Source organism: Falco biarmicus, chromosome 14 (genome assembly GCF_023638135.1).
Source record: "Falco biarmicus isolate bFalBia1 chromosome 14, bFalBia1.pri, whole genome shotgun sequence".
NCBI lineage: Eukaryota > Metazoa > Chordata > Aves > Falconiformes > Falconidae > Falco > Falco biarmicus.
In genome coordinates, this window is record NC_079301.1 from 10,062,155 (window position 1) to 10,086,599 (window position 24,445).

The window sequence follows — 24,445 nt, forward strand, 5'->3', positions numbered from 1 at the left end:
TTTCTGTTCCATATATTATATTAAAGATGAAAAAAAGTTTTAGATTCAGCTTGAGTTTTTCATGAGCCTTTTTCCTCTCTAGTTAACTAGAAAGGCATTAAAATACAAATATTTAATTAACTGACAGAACAATTTAAGCCAAGTTTGAAAGCAGTTCTTCGAATCGTAGATGTATGCCTGGAGAAGCAACAAGGAGAAAATCCCTTACTTTGAGATGCGTTTAAGTTTTTCTTTCTTCTTCTGCACAGAGATGAACCTTTTTGATCTCACTTTTTTGTAAAGTAACTCTTCGTCAGATTAAATATGAAGATCCCTATCAGAAAGCACTTGGCTTTGACAAGCCTGACAGAGTGCTGTGTAGCCGGCAACATGGTAATGGCTGGCACTGAAATGAAAAGGATTTGGATAATGAATAAAGAATATTTTAGTAGCATGACTCATAAGTAATACAAAGGCAGCTCTAGCAACATCTGAACTAATTACAGACTAGTTGCTATGTTGTAACAATCATGGGTATTAAGTGTGTGGGATGCTGAAGTGTGTGGGCATCCTGCTAAGTTTGATCTCAGTTCTTGCAACTAAAATCCTGTCTGTCCCAGCTGGAAAGTGGGCCATGCATGTAGGTGCCTAAATATGGACTGAGGGTGACTAAATCTGTGCATGTACTTTTTTTTTTTGTTTTTTTTTGTTGTTGTTGTTGTTTGGCCCTCCTGCCCCCAAACTTTTGGAGCTGTCAGGAATCATGCAGACAATTACACGCTGCACGATTTAACTGCCAACTGTCCTGTTGCAGCCTGGTGCTTTGGGTCTGTTCCTCATCACCCAGTGCTGTCACAGTGCAGCATTTCCAGACCATCTCAGTGGGATCAAAGAGTGAGAACAACAGTGTTTCCAACCTCTGGTAGCTCGGTGCAGGCAGATGATGCTTGGTTTACCTTCAGGATTTCAGGGCATGAGGTAACATGGGCTGCTGTGGCTTTGAAAAGCAGAGTTGGGTTCAAAAGGTTGGTTGTAAATCCTGGATGGGCGGCTTAGAGCTGTTTGACAGGAATATCTGCAATGGGACAGCACTGCTGAGTGACTGCCTCTCTGGGGGACGGGCTTCCTAGTCTGGTTAGAGAGGGATGGGCTTAGGCAGTAAGATGTCAATGTGACCCAAACCTGCAATTAAATGAAGCCAGGTCCAGATGTGGAATTTGCTCCATTTCAGCAGTTAATGAATTGGAAAATTATCCAAGCTCAATTTTCTGTTTCCTTCAAGGTTCTTGCTTCCTCAGTTTGGGTGATGATTTCCCTGGGCATCATTTGCCCTTGCCCACTCCTTGTGTTTCTATCTTCCAGACTTACAGGAATTTTTAGAGGATTTTTTTCTTCCTTTTCTGAAAGGGCGAGACCCTTTGCTCATTTTTCAGATGCTTTAGGGATGTGAAGCAAGGTGCATGACTGCACAGAACAGAGCTCAAAAGCGGCTCTGTATTGACAGTACCATGGGACCGTCTTACAGCTGAAGATTTCTGTATTTAGGTGGTGCACAGTGAGGAAGACAGTCCCTGTGCTGGGAAACCTATGCACAGAAAACACATCCATGGGTATTAACTATCCATGGATGCCATCTGATGATGTTTTAGAAACCATCCAAAGCACGCCAGCAAGCTGAAGGCTTGCAGACTGCAGCAGGGAAGGAGAATGAAAGATGTGAGCAAGGTTTTGGGAAGGAGAGGTGCGTTTGGTTTTGGATTAATGTTTCCAGTAATGGAGAATGGAGAGAGGACAGCAAATTCCCTTTGCGCTGTGACCACGTTCACTAATCACACTAATGTGACTGTAATGAAAATAACACTTAACCTGTCATTATTCCCCGTGTGATGCTCCTCTAGATTCCCTGCCTTGTTGCCAGCATTCCGGTGAACAAAACCAGGGATATTTTTCAAACATCTCAGTTATAATAAAGAGAACAAGCTGCCAGTGGACTGTGCTAATGCATTTGCTTTGGCACCAGCTTTCCCTTGCTGTATGGCTCAGGGTGCCAGCAAAGGCTGAGCTGGAGCAGAGCCAGAGCTCTGTGGTGCCCAGCTTTGCTGCTGCCCAGGGACTGGTGAGCAATGAGGGGAGACCACAAAAGGCTCAGCACACCTCGCTTGGTCTCTGCTGAAGCTTTTCATCCCTTGGTGGCTCTTTATGCCAGCAAAACAGCACAGAGGATTTTCAGATCGTGCTGTGAATAAATCACGCTGAAGCCAAGGAGGTTTTGCCTGTTCTAATGTCTGATCTCCATTTGGGTAAAGGAGTCTCCTTCTTGTTTGGCAGTTTCACTATATCACTGCTTGCAATGAGCGTATGTTTTTTTTAAGTTAAACAGAACATACTGTCTTGCAAACTCTGCTGTTGAACACCAACATCTTGTTAGATCCTGCAGGTTCAGACTGGCCTGCATTTCCTCCACTATTTCCCCTTAAAAAGGAGGCAAGCTGAGACCAACCACCAGAACATTTTCCAGCTATTTCTACAAGCATATTTCAACTATGTAACCACATAATCCCCACAACTTTTGTTCTTATGTTTGGAAGAATGTAATTTCCTATATACATTGAAATGTATATTTGCAGCTACAGCAATGATGCAGGTTATTATTTAGCCCCCAAACCCACATATGAAGTATCCTAGAGAATGTCTGCTTTTGTCTGACACCTTGATCAGGAGGTGGATGTAAGAAAAGCCTAAGTTCATGTGAGTGAATATTCACAGGTTTGCACAACTTAAATGTTTATATCACTAATAACCTTGGGAGCGCTTTACTGTGTTTCTTTCATTCCGAAGACATAATGGGAGAGTCCCCAGATATAAATAGTGATAAAAAAGATATAAATTGTGAACAATACACAGGATTTTATTTAGAAGATGTTCTGAATCAACAGTGATGTTACAGCTGGAGCCTGTGGTAACCCAAGTGGCACACAAGGATGTCCCCATTCTCGGTGTGGCAGTCACCTGCAGGGGTCCTGGCTGCATCCCAGCCTGGCCCAAGGGCAGTGGCCGGGTGACTTTGCCTGCAGCTGAGGCTGCTGTGGTGGTGTTGCCCTGGCACTGCCAGAGGTATTGAAAACTCTCTAAATCTTCCAGCAGGCTGTGTAATTTGTGTAACAGGCAAAGCTACTTGCAGTGGTGTTTCCAGGGGATTCTAAGCAGGGAGAGATTTTCAAATGCAAGGAACACTCTCCAAGCAAGAATGATTGCAACAATTGAACCGAGGAAGCATGAGGAGATGGAGAGAGGCAGTTCCCTCAGTCACAAATGGCCCGGTGACACCCCAGTTTCCACTTGCAGAGAGTGAAAAGCAAGCCAGGCAGAAGGAGCATGGCTCCCACCTGACTTTGAGGTATAGTAAGAAAACACAGGTGGGAGGAAACTCATGCTTACGGTATTTTGCTTAAATGTTGTGATGTCTCTGGAATGCCTAAAACTGGAAGGACTTTGGAAAGCTGGTAGAACCTGCTCTGTTTCGCTGGCATGCGTCCTGGTGAAGGTGAGCTGTAAACTCAGGCCAGTGCCAAGGTGATGCTGGAGGACCAAGTGGATGCGAGGTGCAGAGGGGAGTTGGAGGGCATCCGGCATCCTTCTTGCTGCTCTTAGCAACACCCCGGGCAATCCTGTTCCCACTCAGCTCTGGCAGAGTCCCCATGGTCAAGGAGGGAGCAGAGCCACGGCTCAGCCCAGGGGACCTCGCAGTCCCATGGGAGGATTCAGGTAGAGCAGGTGGAGGGAGGGGGCATGTGGCAGGACAGTGTCCTGTGTGACAGCCTCACTGCCTCAAGCCTGTCCTTCTTTTGCAAGCTGAATTATTTCCAATGCCACACTCGGGGTGTGCGGAGGCAAGATGGAGATTGTTTTTGCATGGGTGGTGCTCTGCTAAAAAGCTGCAGAGGCAGGTGCTATTAATAACCCTGGTGCTCCTGCCCCTCCTGCATCATGTGCATCTCCCAGTAGCTCCGCAGCACAAATGCTGCAGGCACTGGGGACAGATTACTGTATTTTTGACAGCCCAATTGTAGGCCAGGAATATGTCCAAGGGATCACAATAAGAAGAACACACAACCACAGCTGTGCAGAATTTGCTTTATGTATATATTGGTTGAGAAGGTTTAACAGTGGCATACATGGCCCTGCAGGCAGCGAGGTGTCGCTTCACTAAACAAACAAATAACCTGGTGTTCCCATTCAGGAGTGGTTTGAAATGTCTTTCACTACCAACTCTGTCACGCAAGGTCAGCACGCTCGTGGAGGAATGAGCTCTGCTGTCACTGCTGGCTCGCACGGTTAGCTGTGCTGGCACGCCAGCAGCAGAGCTGCCCTCCTGGGGAAGCCCCCAGGGCTGAGGCAGGGCACGTGCTCATGCCCTGGGATGGTGAATCTCCCCCCATGGGCTGAGCCAGCCAGGTGCCCTTCACATTTGATGGCACCACCGCCACTCAACTCCTGCCCCATCAAACGTTCCTGTACTTAAATAAGGAAGAGCTCCGATAATCTGCATTCACTTCCCAGGCAAAGTTTCAAAGGCTTATTGGTGAGAGTTATACAGTCTGCACCCCAAAGCAGCCTCGCAAGTATTGCCCCTTTACAACTAAAGCGGTGCTGTACCCGGTCATTGCCAGCATTCATCACGTGTCAGCGCGCTCTGTGTTGAATTGCAAATACCCATCGTGTGCTGTAGTGTGCTTGTGTTTGATTCTGAACGAGAGATGAGAGCAGACATTACCTTAAATATTCACGAAGGAATGTCAGCACAGATGAGGGGGAAGGATGGCAGTGGGCTCAGCATAAATCATTGATGGCCATGAGGCATGAATAGCTATTCTGGCCACATCATTCTCAGTAATATCGGTTTAATAATGTGGTGCAAATGTACTCTTTAATGGTAACCTGTAAATAAAACAAGCACTTCTTATTGGAAACATATTGGCTTGGGAAACCTGGCTGGCAGCTTGCAGTTTTAAGAATTGTCATGGGATTTGCATTAAATAACCCTGTGAGGAGAGTCCTCCTCATTGCAAGCCAATACAAAACTTGTGTTCAGAGAGTAACCACCTTCACTGCTGGTAAGGGCAAGAGTCTGGCTGTCTGGGCATCTCATAATTTCAGATACACTTGAAAAAGAAAACTTGGCACCCAGAAGCACTGAACAGCCTTGAATAGGTGATACTTACCCAGCCAAAGGTGAACTTTGTATTCCTTTCATGCGCAGTGCAGCTATGCCGGTGGTGGTATTCAAGGACTTCAGGGCGACAGTTTTATTAGGTTAAGTTAAAACAACAAATCTTTTTAAAATGGTTTCTGAGGCCCTTGGTCTCTCTGTAAACTTAAGTTTGCCTTTGCTTTCTTCAGCCACCTTCAATTCTGAACTGCTGGCTCAGCTTTGCTTTACAACCGGTTTTGGCATAGAACAGATGCGACACAGCTTACATGGAACTTACTAACTCCCAGGTAAGTTACTCAGGCTCCTGCAGGTAACCTCCCTGGCTGCTTCTGAGCGAGCTGGCTCCTGGGGGCTGCGTGGGGCTGGTTCTTGCATCTGAAGATAGCTTAAGGTACACTGTTCTGCTGGTTTGCTGGGGTAGTGTTAAGATACTGGCACAGTCTCCTTGTCTGAATCATTGCTTACTTCACGTGCTGTGTGTTTTTTCTTGGTTTTTTCTTCATATCTTTTATGTACAAAGTCTGCTGGCTTTGATATAATGATTTCCTTGCTACAGCCATTGCGTATGACTTCACATATGAGACTTTTCCCTTACCGTGTTTTTTTGCCAATGTAGAAAAAAGGCTTCCTTTCCAGTTTGTCTCCTCTTCTATAGCCTTCCAGGTGCTGCATTGACTTTGTGAGGTGTTAACAGGCTTGTATTTTCAAGCTTTCCTTACGTTTCTTGGAAAAATCAAATTTTTGCCGCCTTCTAGATTCTGTATCCAGACATGAATTTTCCCTGTAATATATACCATGGTAGACCTGGCCTGGCTTCTTATGTTGCCCTTCTCACACCATTTCTAGGAAATTTCTTAATGACTCAAGGGATAGAGAAGGCAAAAAGCTGTCTGGTCCTAGCTGAGTGTAGAGTCATGCATACCAGAATTAATGGGATAACAGCATTCCCTGTCTCCTCTGCAGGAGATCATGACTGGACAGTCAACCAGGCAGCTATCAGAAGCAGAGTGCTCTTGCTGCTTAGACTGCTGGTTGTACATCATGGGTAGCAGAGAATATACTGAAATTGTTTAGGGAAATCTATGATGAAAGAGCAAAGGAGTCACATCAGTGTTTTACATGATGTTAGAGGAAGCAGCTTGGGTCGTGGGATAAAAAACACTGGAAGTGGGGCCAAAATTTGAGTCTGAGAACACAAGAATGGAAGTTAGCTCTTTTCTATTAAGAGCTGTTTTTTAAAAAGCCAGTTCTGTCTGTGATGTGCTGACATGGACGATCTAAGCTACCAGGTATCATCTTAAACTTCCTATTCCAGCTATCATTAAGGAAAAAAAAGTCTCCAACACACCAGGCTTATGTCTCAACTTGTGAGACATCTGAAAAAGACACACGTAGTTAAGAATAATGCTTTGAATTTTTGTAATACCCAGGATAATTTTATCAGAGAGGGATTTATGTGGTGATGCATTACATTAGCCTAGTGCTGTGTGAGACATATGGAAATTAGAGATGGACTAGATTTCAGAAAGCTTATAAAAAGAGTCTTCCAAGACCTTTAACCTTAAAATCATTCCTAGCTGAGCAATCCATTAAAATAAGTATTGAAGTAATCCTTGGCTGGCACAGTAGTAAGTAATGCTAGTGATTAATGGGGTTTGGTTATTTTCTTAAAAGTTTAATACATAGCTGTACAGAAAATATCTTTGATAATGACAGCCACAAGACCTCACTCTGTTGTGAGGGAAGTTGCGTGTAGAGCTGTGAAAGTTGTGTGTGGTTTTTGTTAAGAGCACCTAAATTTTGCTAAGAGTTGGATGCACTGCCAAGACCTTTGTCAGCCCCCCCCTCCCCCCCCCCCCCCCCAGTGCCCCCACCACAGCCTGCCACAGGCATGGCTGCTACCAGCAGCTTGGGACAACTTCTGTGAGGGGACCTAGACCACCAGGGATTTTGGGAATCTGCTTCATACAGGTGCAGCTCGTGCACAAATGTTGCTTTGGCTTTGCTTGGAGATGCACGGTGCTGGCCAAGTCCCTGGGCAGTGGTGGCCCATGTATGGCACACCCAGGGCTCCTCAGGTCTTGCAGCAGCAGCGCCGGTGCTTCACACTCACACGTGTCCCTGGCTGGGTCAGGGCTCTGTTTTACCTGTATAGTGGTTTCCTGAGTGCCAGAGCAGATTTTTCTGCCAAGGCAGCCGTCTGACAATCTTGTCTACACTGTTTTACAGAGCCTGGCTGCTGAACGTCACCCAGCATAATTTTCAGGGCTGGAAATAGAAGCTTAACGGTGGAAGTGCAGATCAGATTTTCCTGTCGGACACTCACAGCACTGGCAGCGTGTGAGGCTTTGCTGACTCCGCAGGGAACAAGATCACTGTGAAAAGATTCATCACCAGCAATGAGTGCTGGAATATATATGTCTGCATAAGAAAACCACATTGCCAACGGGCTGCATTTTGAGCTGCTGGTGAGAAGCTTAATGCTGCAAAAAAGGAGCTTCTGTTGTAATGCAAAGAAAATTCCCTTCCCCTGTGAACTTGCCTTGTTCTTGGTGGCTCCCTTTGCTACCGCTGTTAAATGCCAGGTACAAAGCAAGGCGAGCTGACAGCATCACTTTTTATCAGCAGTGCTGGATGCACACTGGTGAACTGCAGGCTGTTGAGGGTCACGGGAAGGATTGTGACCAAGCCACTGTGGGTGTCCCTAGCCTCGCTGGGCAACCCTTGCTGCTATCCCACGCTGAGGAGCTCCTGCAGGCAGCTACGGTGTGAAAACTGATCTGGCAGCATCACTGGCCTCCCCTAAAGGGAGAACAAGGATGAAGTGGTGGCTGTTCCTGTTCAGGTCGCAGCACCCAGCTGCTCTGTACCCATACCAGAGGAGAGCAGGTACATCTGTCTCCCTCTTTGCTGTGGGGCACCACACAGGGGCATGCTGCACTTTAGGCTCCGTGTCCGCACAGCTCCTGCAGAAGCAATGGCACCTGTGCAGTACCAGCCCGCCAAGGATCACCATCACGCAAGGGCTAGAGTTTATCCTTCGGTAGACGAGCTAGAAATTAATCCCTTTATAGTTCTGTTGGTAGAACTATCTTCCATTTAACAAACTGGAACAATTATTTCTGTTCTGATACGGGCCTTGAGCTTGGTGTACACTTGGTGCAGGCTTTCTGTTCTTTTTAAAATAATTCTCCAACTCGCCCACCCACTTCTGACACGTTACTTTAAAGTAAAGGACGTGCTGCCAATTCCAGTCACTGCCTATTCAGCACAACACATCATTTGATGGCATTTTCCGTCACTAATCACAAGAGCTATTTGTTTTATCTTTGCAAGAATTGCATTAGCTCTGCTGACCAACAAAGGCCATTACCCTTGGCTGCTGCAGCTGCTGGAACAAATGAGACTGTCAGTGTGCATCACACAGCAACTTTGAGAGCTTGCTTTGCCTCCCACCTTTCTCTTCCAGATGTCAGGTGCTAGTGAAATGTGCCAGGGATCCAGAGCAGTAATCACATCAATTTGAGCAGAGAACAAGCTGTCATAATTCACTGTACTAATGAAAATCATGATGACACCACAACAGAAATCCTTGCCAACTTAATCATCTTACCCCACCATAGCACAAAGTTCTTTAAAGACTAATGTTCTTAGCAGCATATACAAGCTTAGGAACAATTTCTGAAGGTGATAAAACACCAAAGTGAAGTTGCATGGAGAACTTACTTGTTTGGTGAGTACGAATTCCTCTAAGCATCAGCATTCTTCCTGCTGTATTAGAGAAAACAAGTTCAATAAAGAATAATCAAAGAAAAAGTGGGGAAAAGTAATTTTTGGCCAGAGAAGTGCTGGGGATTCACTGTTGCTGCCATGCAGCATTTCGCTAGGAAAGATGTAAATGGGGATGCATGCTCAATTTGCTACCACTGAATTTCCTCACTGTGGGTTGTAAAGTTAATTTAACTAGGGGGAAAAAGGATTAGAGAAAACTTAGGAAGGAAACATGATTCAGACTTTCTGTGGCGTGTTAATTTAGCACCCATGCAGATGGAAAAGGAAAGAAATTGTGGGTGCCCTCCATCCCCAGCATACAGTCATCACCACGTGCAATACATACATGTATTTACTTCATCAGCTTTTGGGTTGTGTGTGTGGAGGAAAGAATCCACAAAGGTTTATAAGGGGGAAAAAAGAGCATGAATTCAAATTAGTTTTATGGATCTGTAAGAACCAGCTTGTTGGGTTTTTTTATCTACTTCAAACTCTACCGTTCCCAGCAGTGACTCGTGAAACACGATATCAAACTATAGTAAATTCAAGGAATAGATACAGCATTACAAGACTGAAGGAAAGCCAAAATTAATGTGAAAGTAGGCAGTCAAACAGAAAAAGAACAAACAGGGAGGCTGGTGGGAGGATGGAGGGGGAACAAAGGGAATCTGAGGCAAGGAGGTGAACTGGGAACGTGACAATATGATGGATCCCACAGAAATCTTCTCATACTTCGTTATATATTCTCTACTACCTTATTTGGAGGTATTGTTCCTCAAAAGAAATTTGAAAAAGCATTTTGAAGGAGGAATGGGAGCCTCAGGTGAGCAAAGGGAGAAATCTGTTTGGATCAGTTCCTCCTTGGCTTGTAGTCAAGGCCAGGGGAACAAATACTTGGAAAGCGTGGTAATTCGCAACTTGCCATTCAACTAAACGTCTAATTCCTGTGATGGATAGAAATACAGTATCTCACATCAAATTCAAGGTAGTGGTGATACTTTTTTTCAGAGGAGAGGTAACCGACGGTCCTGCAGAGGGTGGCTGCCAGCCCATTGCCACCAGCCCCACAAGCACCCGGTTGGGTTTGTGCAAGCTCGGGGCTTGGTGCGTCCCTGGGATGAACTCACATGGGCAGGGGAAGAGGAGCCGGGCAGCCACAGCCATAATAGCCTCAAAGGAAGAGGTGATGACTAAAGACTGAAAAGAAAAACCATGGAAATCCACGAAATTCAAACTGGGCTGCTGATGAGGAAAGGTTCTACATCTTAGCAGCTCTCAGCATCCTGCTCTTGTTTGACTTTGCAGGCCATCATTCCCATCTCACATATACTTAGAGCTGCTTGCAACCAGCCTAAGTGTGCTGGGAAGATTTCTAGTCTGATTTCTGAAAGAAATGAGGCATTTGCAATCAGTCTAGCTTGTCCTGTCTAGTGCCTGTCCCTGGCCATCCTCTAATGGAGTGTGACAGCATGGATTTTCATCAGCCAGATTTCACTGGATTATAGGATTGCTTGGCTACAGAGCAAGGAAAGTCTGCAAACCCCGAAGGCACAGCTAGCTCAGTTAGGAGAATAACTCTGCAGATAACAGACCCCTCTCAGCTCTTCAGATAATTCTGCAGATCCTTCACACAAAGATGCTCCGACCATCACTCTACAGCCACATACCTTTGTTGCCGGTCCCTACGTCCAGGCATCCTGTGTGTCAGCAGCAGCGTAAGAGGGATTTCCGTGTTACCTAGAGTAACGAGAATGGCTGCTACCGGTTTTAAACACAAGCCAGATCCTCACACAGCCAGCATGGTTTCTCTGCCCTGCACCCAGGCTCAGGGCAACGACGATTGCTCTTCCCGGAGTCGTTCTCAGTCCAAGATAACTCCCAAAGCAGGAGAAACACGTACAAAGGCAGCTTCAGTGGCTTCAGAGCAGCTCAGCTGTGTGCCCTTCGAGCAGCCTGTGGATACTGGAGAACTGACTACATGCACATGATAAGCTAAGTGCCTGTATTTATAAGGCATGAGGGCTCTTTTTATTGCACAACATACTAAAGTGTTTACAGTATATCTCTCTCTATTAATCTAGAAGCACTGTATTTCCTTTCTTGGGATTTTAAGCCTCTCAATTCAGCTGAAGCAAAAAGAATGTATCTTTCCCGTGCAAAAAGGCATTAAATTGCCAGCAAAGTCCTTTTGCTCATGCTGGAATCTCCAGGAAATGCCCGTGTGTGCCTGGAGCCAGCACTCACAAGGCTGTTAAGGACACAGCGACAGCATGCAGCTGTGCTGCACTTTCCGTGGGTGAGGGTGAGCTCCAGCTTCTCCCCTGAAGTGCCACCTCTCTGATCTGAGACCCATTAGCTACAGGGAAAAACTTAACAACCTGTACAGTAATTTTTGGAAGAAGAGTTAGTTAAGTATCAATCCGTGCACTGTCTGAATTGCTGAATTCTCTTATGTGCTGGGAACCTCCCCTCCAGGAAAATCCTAGGATTTAACCAAGAAAGAGGTGAAGGATGTGTTTTGACTTTAAAGACGACAAGAAGGAAATGCAAATTGGAGAACTCTTTCAGAAGAGCATCAGATATATGATGGTGCTCTTCAAGCCCTGCCTTGCGTCTTAAATGTAGCTTGCAAGGTTAACAAAATCCACAGTCGGCCACACTGGGAGTGCTGAATCATTACATTTTACACAGTCCTTCGCACTATGAAACCTGGATGGTTCCCAAGAGTGAGTAATCTGGAAATAAAAATGTGTCAGATCAATAAAATTAAATGGCTTGAAGAAATCTGAGTTTAGTGCTCTGTAAGTCCTAATTGGCTTTGCAAGCATCAGAGGTGACCTTGCCCTTCACAGCTTAGCTATTATAGCGGTGTGCGAGGTTATTGCAAGATAACAACAGCACAGTTGTGATCCTAGCGCTCTTGACAGCCCAAAAAATACCAACCACAGGAGAAATCAACAGTGAGAAGAGCTGGCAAGAATGGCAAGATGATGTCCTAGTGGCACCTGATGAGCTGAGGTTTTCATGCCCTGCTTGGGTTAAGGGGCCGTAACATTAACTTTCTGTACGTCAGACATTGGTTAATACCTATTGTAGCCCTACATGACAGCTGCTTATTTTTTTCCAAAGACACAAGATACAGACATACAAGTCACTAACATGGGTGAGCTAATCAAAAAGCAAATATAAGTATTCAAACAACATGAGCTATTTAAATAGGGAAGTTAAACAAAATCCATCCCAACTGGCTTTCAACTCAGCCCCATGATCTAAAAATCGATTTTACTTACAGAATGCTAAAGCCTCCAGAGGAACTGCTCTTCTCTTCTCAGCAGCATGTGTGGACAGAATAAACTTCAGAGGTTTTACAGTGGTTAGCCAACACAGACAGCCCAGCAGAGCCCAGGCATCTCCTTCCACAAGTGCTCCTACCATACGGACCTGCCCTTTCATCAGTACTGTAAAAAAAAATAGGGAAATTTGCAGTGAAATGTATTGTGAGCCCTCACAGAGGGAACTGGAAACAGAGTAGGCTTTAACACACTGCTCGGCTTCAAAAACAGTCAGGTTTGAAATAGGATTTCCAGCAATGCCCAGAAGTATCCCCAAAGATAGGTTTTGAACCACTCTGCCACAAGATGAGCAGAAACTCCCAGGTTTCCCTCCCCTTGCCATGTGGACCTGAGCTGACAAGAGAGGTTTGCCTCCCTAGGAACAGCGCAGCCCTGCCAGGCGTTCACTGCCGTTGTTAAAAGTCGGCATATTTCATTACCTGCGTTTTGTAACCTAGCACCAAAAAACTCACTTTGAGCTAAAATGTCACATTTCTTTCTTGTAATGAGAAAAATCACACCCTTGTCCACTTAAAAATTCTAATAATACAAATCCAAAATGAGCTTTGCATACTTAAACGCTTTTAAATAAAACACTTGATGCTGGTGAGGAGCGAACGATAACAGTTCAGGAGAGAACAGTTTTGCTGTTTGCGCTCTCCACTGCTGCAGGAAAAAGCAGTTGGGATGCTGAGTGCTGCTGCAGGCAGCCCCGTAACCTGGGGGATCTGAATAATTATTATTTTTCCATCCAGCACTCTGTGTTTGAGCTACTGCTCTGACTAGCCACAGCAGGCATCGCTTTGCAGCAAGGGTGGCTGCGATGGGGTATCTGCCAACATCCATCCTTAACACAGCCACTGGACCCCGTCATGGACCGATCCTGGGGTATCCAGAGCTGGGAGTAGAATTGTTGCGTCTCGGGGCACCCCGTGGGGTTTCCTAAAAGGCATGCAGACATTTCATTGCCACATTGCCAGCCTCCCGGCTTTTTTTTTGATTTGACAACACAGTGGCCATAGCTACGCAATTTGCTAAGCCCTGGAAGCACAGAATTGTCAGCAAAGGGATGGAGATCTCTTATCTGAAGTCTCCCCTTCCCCCCTAAAGAAGCAATTCACATTTCTATAGCTCTAGCAATAAATCCATAGACCTCCAAGGACAAAAATGGTAACTAGTGACAAACAGTGGTGCCAGGGGTGATATGCTACTGTATACTCTTATGATGGCATGGTAGATAACTAGTGTCATTTTCTTGTAATGTACTTATTACTTTATCAGGATAAACATTCCAGAATACATCACATTTCTTTACATTTTTCACTTCCTATTAAACTCCTGGCTGCTTCAATGAGCCCTCTGTACACAGTCTGACTGCGGACTGGTGATCTGTAACTTTCTGCGATATGATATTATCATTTCTCAAGTCCTGTTCAACTCCAGATGTAACTTTTCATGGGCAAAGATGGATGCCATGAGCAAAACCCAGGCACAGGCAAAATTTATCTCAATTTATCCTGGACAGAAAAAGTAACTGAGGGTACCTTGCTGAAAGCAAAATATACTGCTTGAATGAATTTACAGTAAGTAATAAAATACAGCAGGGAGAGACCATTTACTACAGGGGAAGAAGGTAATATATGATGTCAGTAATTCACTTTTAAATGATACTATTAAGCAAGTATAAAGGTGATTATCACCTTTTTTAGGCATTAAAATTATATTTATAAGCCAGTTGGTGTGTGACATCTACCACTATAAAAAAGCCATCTTTAATTTCTTCCAGAAAAAGCTATATATGCTTTCTGCCACTTCCAGAACTGGCAGCTCTCAGAGCAATAGCGGAGGATGAAGGCAGGCCTGCAGCTGTCACCAAGGCAAAGTCCACTGTCCTGAGAACCAGGTTATAAACGCCAAAAAGCCAAATGCCATACCTAATCCACAGAGGAACCGCTGAGACCAGACCAGGTATTAAATCAGTTGTTCTGGCGTTAGTCCCCAGCCCGACACTCAGACTCATCTTCATCCCAGCGCTGCAAGAAGCTGAACGAGAAACACCAACGTGGGCACGGCGAGCCAGCACTGCCCAGCCAGCAGCATCGCACCACAGAACCAGATTATTTTAGCCGAGTTTCAAAAGGGAATAATTTTACATAATGAAGCATCTGTAGACGTTTCATAGACATTGGCTCTTTGCAGCTTTGGGCTGGTTTCAGAGAAGCCGCTTGGGTTGACTTTTGGCTTCTCAGCCCAAAATCACAGCCCAGCTCCCTCACCGCTTCATTTGCCCTCAGTACCAGTCCCCCTAGTCCTGGAGGTGCCCAAACAGGCCACTTGGGCCTCAGTTCTCCGCATTCCTGCCATGGATTTCTGGCTTCTTTTTCTGAACACACACATTGGGAATTATACAGAGTATTCTTGCACAACAGCAGTAACGCTTCCCTGTCATTGCAGTGAACACATTACCCACCACAGCCAGACAAGCCAGCCCCGAATCGCCGTGATTTTGCCAGCTCTGATACCTGGTACCGTCTGTGGAGCTGCAGCTCCCGGAGGCAGGTGATTACAGAGGATCTCGGTGTCTTCTTTGCTTCTCTGAAAGGCTCAGAATAAAGCCTGAATACGTGTTCTCTGAAGACTTAAATCCTAGAAGGCAAAAAAAAAAAAAGAACAACCAAAACCCACCAGCTAAATTACTTTCTAAATCTCATGGTTTGTAAGTCAATAGCATGATTTGAGGGTGTTTGGGCTTGGCAAGCAGTCTTAGGGTGGATGCCCCACCACAAACCCCAGACAGGGAGATTTTCCAACGCAGGCTTGACCCTTCTGTCTCTGCATAAGCAAATGCTGATGTGTTTCAGTGACCTGGTAGCTGTGGGATTGCATTTTGCAGTAACTACCCTCTAAAGCAATGATCCCTTAGTACAGGAGGGTTTAAGACTGGCTGTGCTGGTGCTGCAGGAGCAGCCTGTGGTCTCTGTTGGGAGGGATGCAGAGTTCAGTGCAAGGAAAGTCATTGGAAAGAAAGCAGCAGCTTCACTCCCTGCAGGTCCTTCAGGTTGTTCTGGCCTCATGACTTAATCTCCAGAAAGATACTTTAAGGAATAAAATCCCCCAAAACACAGATGAGCTGAAGGCAGCTCTCATCCCACTTACTATTTATCACTCTGTTGCTCCAATCCATATGCATGCATTTTAATGCTCTTTCAAACAATAGCCAGGCTAATTAAAGTTCATTCTGAATGGGTTTTTTTCCAAGGCACAGCTGAATCGTGGCAGTGCAGCCAGCACATGGGAGGGACACACCGCACAAGTCTCCTGCTCCACCTTAGCTCTTGCTCTTGTGAATATTTTACATTAGAGAGAGCTGAACCGCACAACTTCTCTGACACAGCTCCGTGCTCGGCTACAGTGTAGATCCACCCGAGCAACATCAAAATCAGCCATGTCACTAATAAAAAAAAGCAACCAAACAAAACCAGACTGTACCTCCGTAACATAGGTGGCCAGTGGGGATGCACCATCCCTGCTCCGCAGGGCATCCTGTCCCGTGGGCTGCACCGTGCCCCATGCGGCTGTAGTGGGATCAGATTGGCTGGGGAAGGTGTCAGCAGTGGGAAAGGAGAACTTTAAGCAAAGATTCTCTGAATCCCTTGATGAAATGACAACTGGCTCAATGGTCTCTGCATTTAAAGCTGTAGCTCCTTTTCCCATCAAGAAGCTGGACTCTGGCTATACTGGGTAGAGAGGACCTTTACTCTCCAGGCAAGGCATTCCTGTTGATCACAGTTTCTGTAAGTACATTATAAATATTGGTTTTACAGTTAAACTCCCCCCGTCAAAGCAGAAGCATTCTTATTAGATTATTTAGAAAAGCCCATAATTACCAGGGTTTAATTTATTAACAAGATGGGCAATTTAAACACTATCTTTGGAGCTAATGAAATTGTGCTAACTCTGAGACGGAAAAAGAGAACATGAACGCCATGGAAACTGTCACTGACAAGAGCCATAATATTGCACAGGGGTAGTTTGCCCGTCCGTTAAAAACACCCAGTATATTCTCTTTCTTAATATGGAAACAGGACAAATATTACTCAGGCTGCATGTGATGCTGACAGAGAACTAAAGACCAGTTTACAGATTGCAGCGGTGGTTTCCTACGGTCGATGCTCCAGCTGTACTCACGTCTGTGGCACCAACATCCTCCCGGAGAGCCCTGAGATAGGCGAGGCAGGATGCATTTGCTGGAAACTTCAGACCATGTTGACAATAATTTCTCTCTCCAGGCACTTCCCAGAAGTATGTTCACTTCTCCAGAGGCCTGTTAGAAAAATAGTGAAAAAGGAAAAAAAAAAATACAACGGTTGCTTCTGCCTTTCCTTCCAGTATAAGGCTGTTCGCTAGCAATGGTGCACACTGAGGTGCTGGGCCCTTTCCGTACAGCCCCAGGCACAGCGAGCACCCCGTCTCTGCTCCCCATAAAAAGTGTTTCTTTTCCAACAAGCGAGAAACACCAGGGCTGCCTGCAAGGGATGGGGCCAGGAAATTTCCTGCAGGAAATCCCTCTGGTCAGCTGCCCTGGGGACCCGGCTGAGCCTTCAACAGAGACCAACGCCAGCTGCCGTCAGCAGTGACCCTTCCATGGCAGAAAAGTTGCTGCTAGTGGAGTAAGCAGAGGGATGAAGAAGGTACATCTATATCAAGCTTTAGGGGCCCGGCAGCGAGATCTCAGGGGATGCTGCGAGACAGAGGTTTTGGAGGGTGCTGAATCACCCCAGCGTTGGTGCCGGAGCAGCCTCTCCTCGCAGCGCACAGGGAGACGTGCGGTCCCATAACACACCTCAACACTTGGAAAAAGCAGCACGAGAGATGAGGAAAGCCTTATTGTCTGGTGACAGAAATGCTTCCACCTCTTAGCTTAGGAGCAGAAACGCTCCCCTGTAATTATCCCTGATCCAGAGCACTAGACAAGCAGATACGTGCAAACAGGCTTCATGCTATTAGATACTTTAATGAGGAGGTCAGTGTATTTTGCATTGAGGGATTTGGGATTTGTACATTAACTGGAGTGGCATGTGCTGGAAGGACATGTGAATTAATGACACTATTTATAACCCATCTCATTATCACACACAGCTTGATGCCTCAGACAGCCACTAATTCTCTTAACCAATTTCTATTGCTGGAAATAAAACTGCTTTGCTTCAGCTGTGATCTGTTAGACAAATGCTGTTGTTGTTATTGTTTTTTTTTAATGTAAAAAGCGTTTTTCAAAGAAAGGCTCCATGATTGCATGATGTAACTCCCCTGAGTCCAAGTCTCAGATACAAAAATATTCGTGTTGAGTCTGATAAATGAACAATGAACAAATTACATGCTTGATTCCCCTGCTTTGCCTTACTTTTGATCTCTAATATTAGACTTCTATAATTGTTTTTCAGGTCCTTGTACGCACATTACCAACGTATATGTTGCAATAGAAATGTAAAATTCAACAATTAGATTTTGAAATAAATGTGCCCCTTCTTTAATTTCTGTCCTGTTCTTTGACACAAAAATAAGAAACCATTGTCTGACAAATATTAAAGCCTTGGATACGATTCCAGTCTTTTCCCTTAAGAGGATGTAGCATGGCACTGACTTTTCTGACCCTTTCAGCTGAAAGAGGAAACCAAGGCCTTATCCTGCTTATATACAAAACAAGTAAAAAGACACCTTTTTGTCCTATATATATTTATAAGGGTTTTAAGGACTTAGAAGCATAAGGAAGAGTTATAAAGAAACCAGACCATTTTCCTAAAGACAGACATCCAACAGCAAAATCCTTTCTCCTTCCTCCTGCCAAGAAAAATCACTATTTGCAACGTTGGCTGCCCAGGGGCAACGTCTCTGAGCTGCCTTTGGTCTCCCTCTCCCACATTTGGACGCAATGACTTTCTAGGCAAAGAATAGCAAGTGTCTGTGCATCTGCTATGGGCTAATTAATGCTCACCTACAAACCAGGGGGGGTGTGGGTTGCTCCTCCTGTATGCTTTGAGCTGGGACTGGCAACACTTGGAGGACCCTGCTGTTGGTACAGAAAAAACAGCACCTTTCCATGCCTCCTCCAGCCAGCCCCTCAGGGCTGTGCAGAGAGGGAGCTCAGGCTTGAGATGGAGGCACAGTGTCTTCACCCTTCCCTAACTGATGGGAAAAGAGAGGAGAGACCACACCGTGGTGGAGAAAGAGCAGGCATGAGGGTGGAGAAAGCTTCTGCTCGGCAATGAGTGATGCTTTTTCTGCTCCTGAGAAAATAAACACTGGGAAGCAATTAACTCTGAAGATAAGTGAAAATAATGTGACTTACCAGGCACCAACATTGTTTTAGTGATGGGAATGGAAATGAATTCATTATGGCTGACAATAATGTTAATAAAGATCCATTTCCAGAGGTCTGGAGGAGTGGAAAGGGCCATAATCACAGCAGGGCTCTTTACTCCTGTTTTTCAATGGGATGAAACAGAACTGCTCACTTGCTACAACTGCTAAGGTGGAGTGGAAGAGAGGACCGGGAGGATGGACGCCAACACCACTCCACGCCAGGGTGGTGCCAAGCTACCAGTGATGGGGGCCTGGCCTCCCCCTGTCCCTCTACACTCCTCAATCTGCTCAGAGCCAGACTCAACCCAAAGGGGAGGACAGGAGACAGCTCCTGTCTCGCAGGTAGGGAAACCTTTTTTGGAAGGTATTTTCGGAAGCCTCTTCCAGCAGCGTGTATATGCAGATGCTGTGCTTAATTATAGCCTCCATCAGCTGGCAAAGCTACTGCCTTGTAGCAAATTCTCCATCCCTGCCACACCACTGGTAATCATCTCAGCACAGAGCTCTGCCCCAAACCCAGTACTGCTCGCTTACATCTCAGAAACATCATTTCCTTTACACACACCTCTTTCCAGACTGCTCAGGGGCTTATCAGGCAAAGGGATAAGCATATTATACATTGAGACAGGGTGACAGTGGATTTACATCTCTTCTCTCACCATGAGACTACCAGGATGGAGCATGGAGGAGGAGAATTCAACTACGTGTGACATCTTTAGGCTAAAATGTCATGGACAAAGAGCATCCCCACTCAAAACTGGTCAAAGGATGGCCTTTTACTGGTCAAAGGATAGCTTCTGCAGGATTTTCAGAGAACTTTGCTCTCAGTGAGTTGTTCCAGACATCTTCCCCCACAATGATCCATCGCTGTGAGCTAATCTGTCACGTTAATTCAATGCAGCAGAATGTGAATGGATTGCACTTTGCTCTTGCTAAAAAAACCCAAGTGTTTGCTGGTGACTGTTTGCATGGGAAGCGTTTCGAGATGCACCCCTCCTCCTCCTCCTCTTCCCGACTGGCCAGGCAGCGTGCTTGCGGATGGCTCAGTGTGCAGTCCTGTGGCTGACTCCAGGCGTGTGGCTGCAGGCAGGGCTGTGATGACACCATGGGTTCTGCTGGCTCTGACTGCAGAAGAGCTATCTGTGCTTTTCTCAGGCCCCTGTGAGGCACTGCTGACACCTTTCACAGGGTGGCTTATCTAACAGGACTGGAGCAAGTCAGAGTCCTGCTCTTAGTCCTTGGTGGAGGAGCTACCTTTCCCTCCTGTCCTACGGGGAGCCCAGCTCCCCTGGCGAACCTGCCTAACAGGTTGCAAAGTAAAATCAAGTCGTCTTCATATCTCCCGACCAGAAGTAATGTGTGCCATCAGCCCTGCTAACTCCTCTAAGATACGGAGCAGGCGATGGCCAGTACTAAAGCCACAAGAAAATACCCTCTGCAGAGAACTACACTGATATTTTGGAAGTATGACCCCTCTTGAGTGAGCTGAGTCACAGCTTCTTTCATCCAGGTGCATGCCCATGCCTGATACCATTTAAAAAATTCTTTTTTCCCCATCTTTTTTTCCACCTCCACCAAAGCCCATTTCCCAGTTTTCTGGCTTTCTCTCCTTGGGTTTTCTCTGTGGTTTAGTTTCCTGCTAAACACACACTGGAGAGATCAGGTCTACCTGAGCTTCAAAGCCCTCCAAAAGACATACTTCTCACCCTTTTTGAGGCAGCAATTACCAATAGAGACACTAATTGGCATGCTGCTATCTCTATGAGAGCAGAGATAATCCGAAGGAGAGTGGTAATGTTACATGATGTAAAGGGCAGGTTGTTAGCAATAATTAAGGCACAAGCAAAAACATAACAATACACCTAACAGTCTGATGCTGGTGTATTAGCTGAGTAAAGCAAAGTGAATCTTGAAGGCAAAACTCCCATTTTCCTCCAAATCAGGGGTCAAAATTCTGCTGTGGCAACTAAATGCAATGCCACTGAAGCTGGAACATTTGTCACTTGGATCTAATTTAACCTCAATTAGCTGCTCTGACCCCCAACGTCCCCAAACACATAAAGATGAAATCTCATCCCAAAGACTGTTCCCAAGCAAGAGCCAGGGTCTGGAAAACTGCACTTCTCCCCTGATCTTCCCCTGAAATTACTTTGAAAATTAAGCCTTAAAGCCAGACTTGCCTGTCCTGGGTGCTGTACCTGCTCCAGGCACACACCACAACCCCACCTGCCAAACTTGGGGCCTGGAGGGATCTCACTTGGCTCTGGGTAGCCCAAAAATAGGGGGGGATGCCAACTTGCCCTCCAGGCACTCCCACATTACACCTACCCAAGACAACATGGGGCTGTGAGGCACCCACTGCCCATGAAGACGATGCTGTAATCAAAACGTGTGACCCCAAATAATCCCAGCACTGACAGGGGAACAGACCCTTCTCAGGGACCACATGGGTGCAAAGGAGCATCAGGAAAACATTCTCCTTTCTGTTGAAGCTTTTGCTTCTTCTTAACGTAATTTCTGTCTAAAGAAACTTTTGCCATGCCACATCACTGTGCCTAAACACGTTGCTTTAAACATAAACAGGGAAACGCAGAAGAGAGTGAAATACCCACTTGGATGGATGTTTTCATAGATTCAGAAAGAGCCGAGCTGGAGTGGACCGCTGTGATGATCCCTCCCAACACAGTGCCTTGGCCGCCGCGCTGTCCCGCATTAATTCCTGCTGCACGTCCAGTCTCTGTGGGAACCAGAGTGTAGATTTCAGAGAGAAAAATCTGGTTGTGTTTCTGTAATAACGACTTGACCACAACTCTTTTGCAAATTGTTCCCAGAGTTAATTTTCCTCACTCCAGAAAATGCACTACCTTTTTTTTTCAGTTTGCACTAGCTTCTGTTTCCACTGAATCTTATTATACTTGGTCTACTACACTGCAACACCTGCTGTTACCAAATTGCCTTCCATCATGAAGGCAAGTAAAGCTGTCTTGGCAGTGTAGCCCATCCAGAATTAATTGTAGCCAGGTAAATCACTCATTTTCAATTCTTAAAAACTTACCTTCTCTCTTTCCCCATCACGAGAAGGTCTAATACAGATTTCTCCCGTGCCAAACACAACAATTTTGGGGTTAGGAGACTGCCAACTATAAGTATGAAATATTTCAAGGACATTTTAGCACTGACAGCCTGAGACCTCCGTATGACAGTCAGATTGAAGTCCCTAGTGATAACCCAGCTTTCCTCCCCAGAGATTACCAGGTGGTGCAATGCAAGAGGAGCCCATCACTTGCTTTGCTGTGGGACGAGGTGGCATGCAGCAGCAGCCAGTGTCCAGTTTGTGGGCCATCTCCCAACATGCATGTCCCCACGTAGCCACGGTCATTTGCTTCTGCGCTGTCAGACGATATCTTGCCACCCCTGGCAAGACCTGCCTGCTCCTCCTTGCTGTTTTCGAGATAAAGAGATTGTAGTCTAAGAGGTTAATCACAGGCAACAGTGACATCTTTACCTTGATATATGCTGTCTTTAGTTTGATGCACTTACAACAGTGAAGGCATCACCTAGAGGTTGAAAAAAACATTCTGTATTAATTGCAACAGAAAAAGTAGCAGTGGAAAATATTTCTACAGATTTAATTATCGTTGTACTGAGATGCTTATGAAAACACTTGCAAACAATCACCAAAATACTTGGCACCTATTTTTCATTAATACTATCTAGTTTCTTGTAAATATAAAATATCCTAGAATTTGAGTAACAGATTTTTTTCTAGAACCTTTAGTAAAAAGTATCATGAATATTGCTGTTTGATCGGTGAAAGCTTCGCTCTTCCTGAGAAGCTAACTGTGTAAAAACAAAAGTAGAAACTGGAAACAACTAAATTTTCTGGCAAGGTGTCCCAGGGTTACCTGAGAGAGATGCAAATCCTGCACAGATAAAGATGTCATCTAAAAATAATGGCTTCTGATGCAGCTCAGCAACCACGGGTGCCTTTTCTCCACAGGCGGGTTTTTGTTCTCCTACACTTGCCCTGCCACCACGCCAGGGAAGCGTGGGGAAAAGACTAATAAAATACCAGGTGAAATAACTGTATGTGGCTAACGCTACATACTACAGAAAGGCAATAAGCAGTGCTTGGGCTCTCCTTTCCTCTGACTTGAACTGAGATTTTCTAGTTTGTACATGAAGTTGCAGCAGAGGTTTGAACAAATAATTATCTCTCTTGATCTCCTGCTCTTCCTCTGCATTATAAGCGAATTTAAAGGGCACTTAGAAAAAGCTGTCACAACCTAAATTAACATGTAACAAGTAAAGAAAATGTTTGATGGGCTGTATGGGAAATTGATATAGTATAAAGGTGGCCTTTTCATCCCCTGGGATTTACTCCTGGGCTTCTGCACTTGCTCGGTTTTATAGTTCCAAAGCTTTTCTCTGTTGCTGTGGCAGGAACAGTGCTGTGGGCATGGTGGGGTTATTGCACATGATGCAGGGGAGCTGCCACCATCCCAGATATGTGCAGGAGGTGACAGCCCATTGCTGGTGAGCCCATTGCTACCTCCCCACTGCCCTGGGACTTGGGGCTGCCTCCCAGGCCCCCCCAGCCCCACCAAGCAACCTGTGCCTTTCCCCCAGCATCCGCTTCAGCGCGTCTCCCTGGCAGGAGGAAAATGCCTGATCTCTTATGCCTCAGCTCAAAACTTCTCAATCTCAGTGACTGATAAAATACCACAAGACAGTCTGTAGAACAGCTGAGGAAAAGAAAATACAAAAAACACACCGATACATCCCACTCAGACACAGAAAAAAGCGCCGTGTGGAAGCAACCACAAGCACTTGAGACCAGCACAACTTTGATTTGGTGATAAACTAAACCTATTTATTGTTGAAACATTAGAAACAACAAGCTAAACGCAAACCATGGAGGATGGGAGAGGGTGAATTGGTAGGTGGGAGCTGGCAGGTCATGGGAAAACTGCCACATAAAACATAGGTGTTACCTCCCAAGAGGGGCCAAAGCTAACAAGAAACACACCAACTACCGTGAAATTAGCTTTAATAATTAAGCCTGCCAAAAGTGAAGATTAAAAATTTAATCTGAACTAATGAAGCTATTGGCAGAACAGTTTTCCCCCATTATACATTTATGATATATAATACACTAATACAGACACCTTCGTTTGAAACACTAAAAGCCATTGCTCAGCCTCACGAGCACCTCAAGAGCTGTGCTGCCTCTCACACTTTTGGTGCTTGCTGCCTGGACTCTTGCTTTATCACTGGAGGAGCAATGAAAACACTTCATTTTGTTAATTCTTTAAAGTATAACTTCACATTTCTAAATAAAAACTAATTTTGCCTCCCTAACTGGAAAAGTGTGAGAAAATTTTGGAAGTGGATGTTTCAGGGATTTCAAACTTCTTTTTTCTTTCTGCAACTTTTTCATAGAACTTCCAAAGCATAAAATTCCTTGAAAACATCTGTTATACAATATACAATATACTAAACTCAGGTTTAGTATAACCTGAGGTTATACTAAAAAATCTCATGCAGTAAAACAACCATCAATCATTACTTTTAAAGGAATCCAGAAAGAACTGGGCATCTATATGGCTGAGGAGGCAATACTGAGTTAGAGTAACAAGTAAATAAAAGAGGAAAACAGAATTATTTATGTCCTAATAAATCCAGATGCCCTATGATGTGCCTAATTAGCGTTAACAGGCTTCTGCTGGTCAGGAGGGGCTCTGATCCTCCTGTGGACACCCAGGGCTTGGCTTCTTCACCCCTGGAA

At 45.3% G+C, this 24,445-nt stretch overlaps 1 long non-coding RNA gene across 13 annotated transcripts; it reads right to left on the bottom strand.

The window, feature by feature from the left end:
• Positions 1–24,044, bottom strand: LOC130158870 (uncharacterized). Of its 13 annotated transcripts, none has more exons than XR_008825525.1 (4): positions 21,270–24,044; positions 15,451–16,618; positions 14,817–14,940; positions 4,104–12,420 (listed from the first exon to the last, which is right to left on the bottom strand). It is a non-coding gene; the product is annotated as an uncharacterized LOC130158870 (long non-coding RNA). The 13 variants fall into 13 exon arrangements; XR_008825522.1 differs by adding an exon at positions 14,229–14,337 and having other exon boundaries at positions 14,817–16,618; XR_008825524.1 differs by adding an exon at positions 1–385 and having other exon boundaries at positions 4,754–16,618.
• Positions 24,045–24,445: the final 401 nt, after the last annotated feature.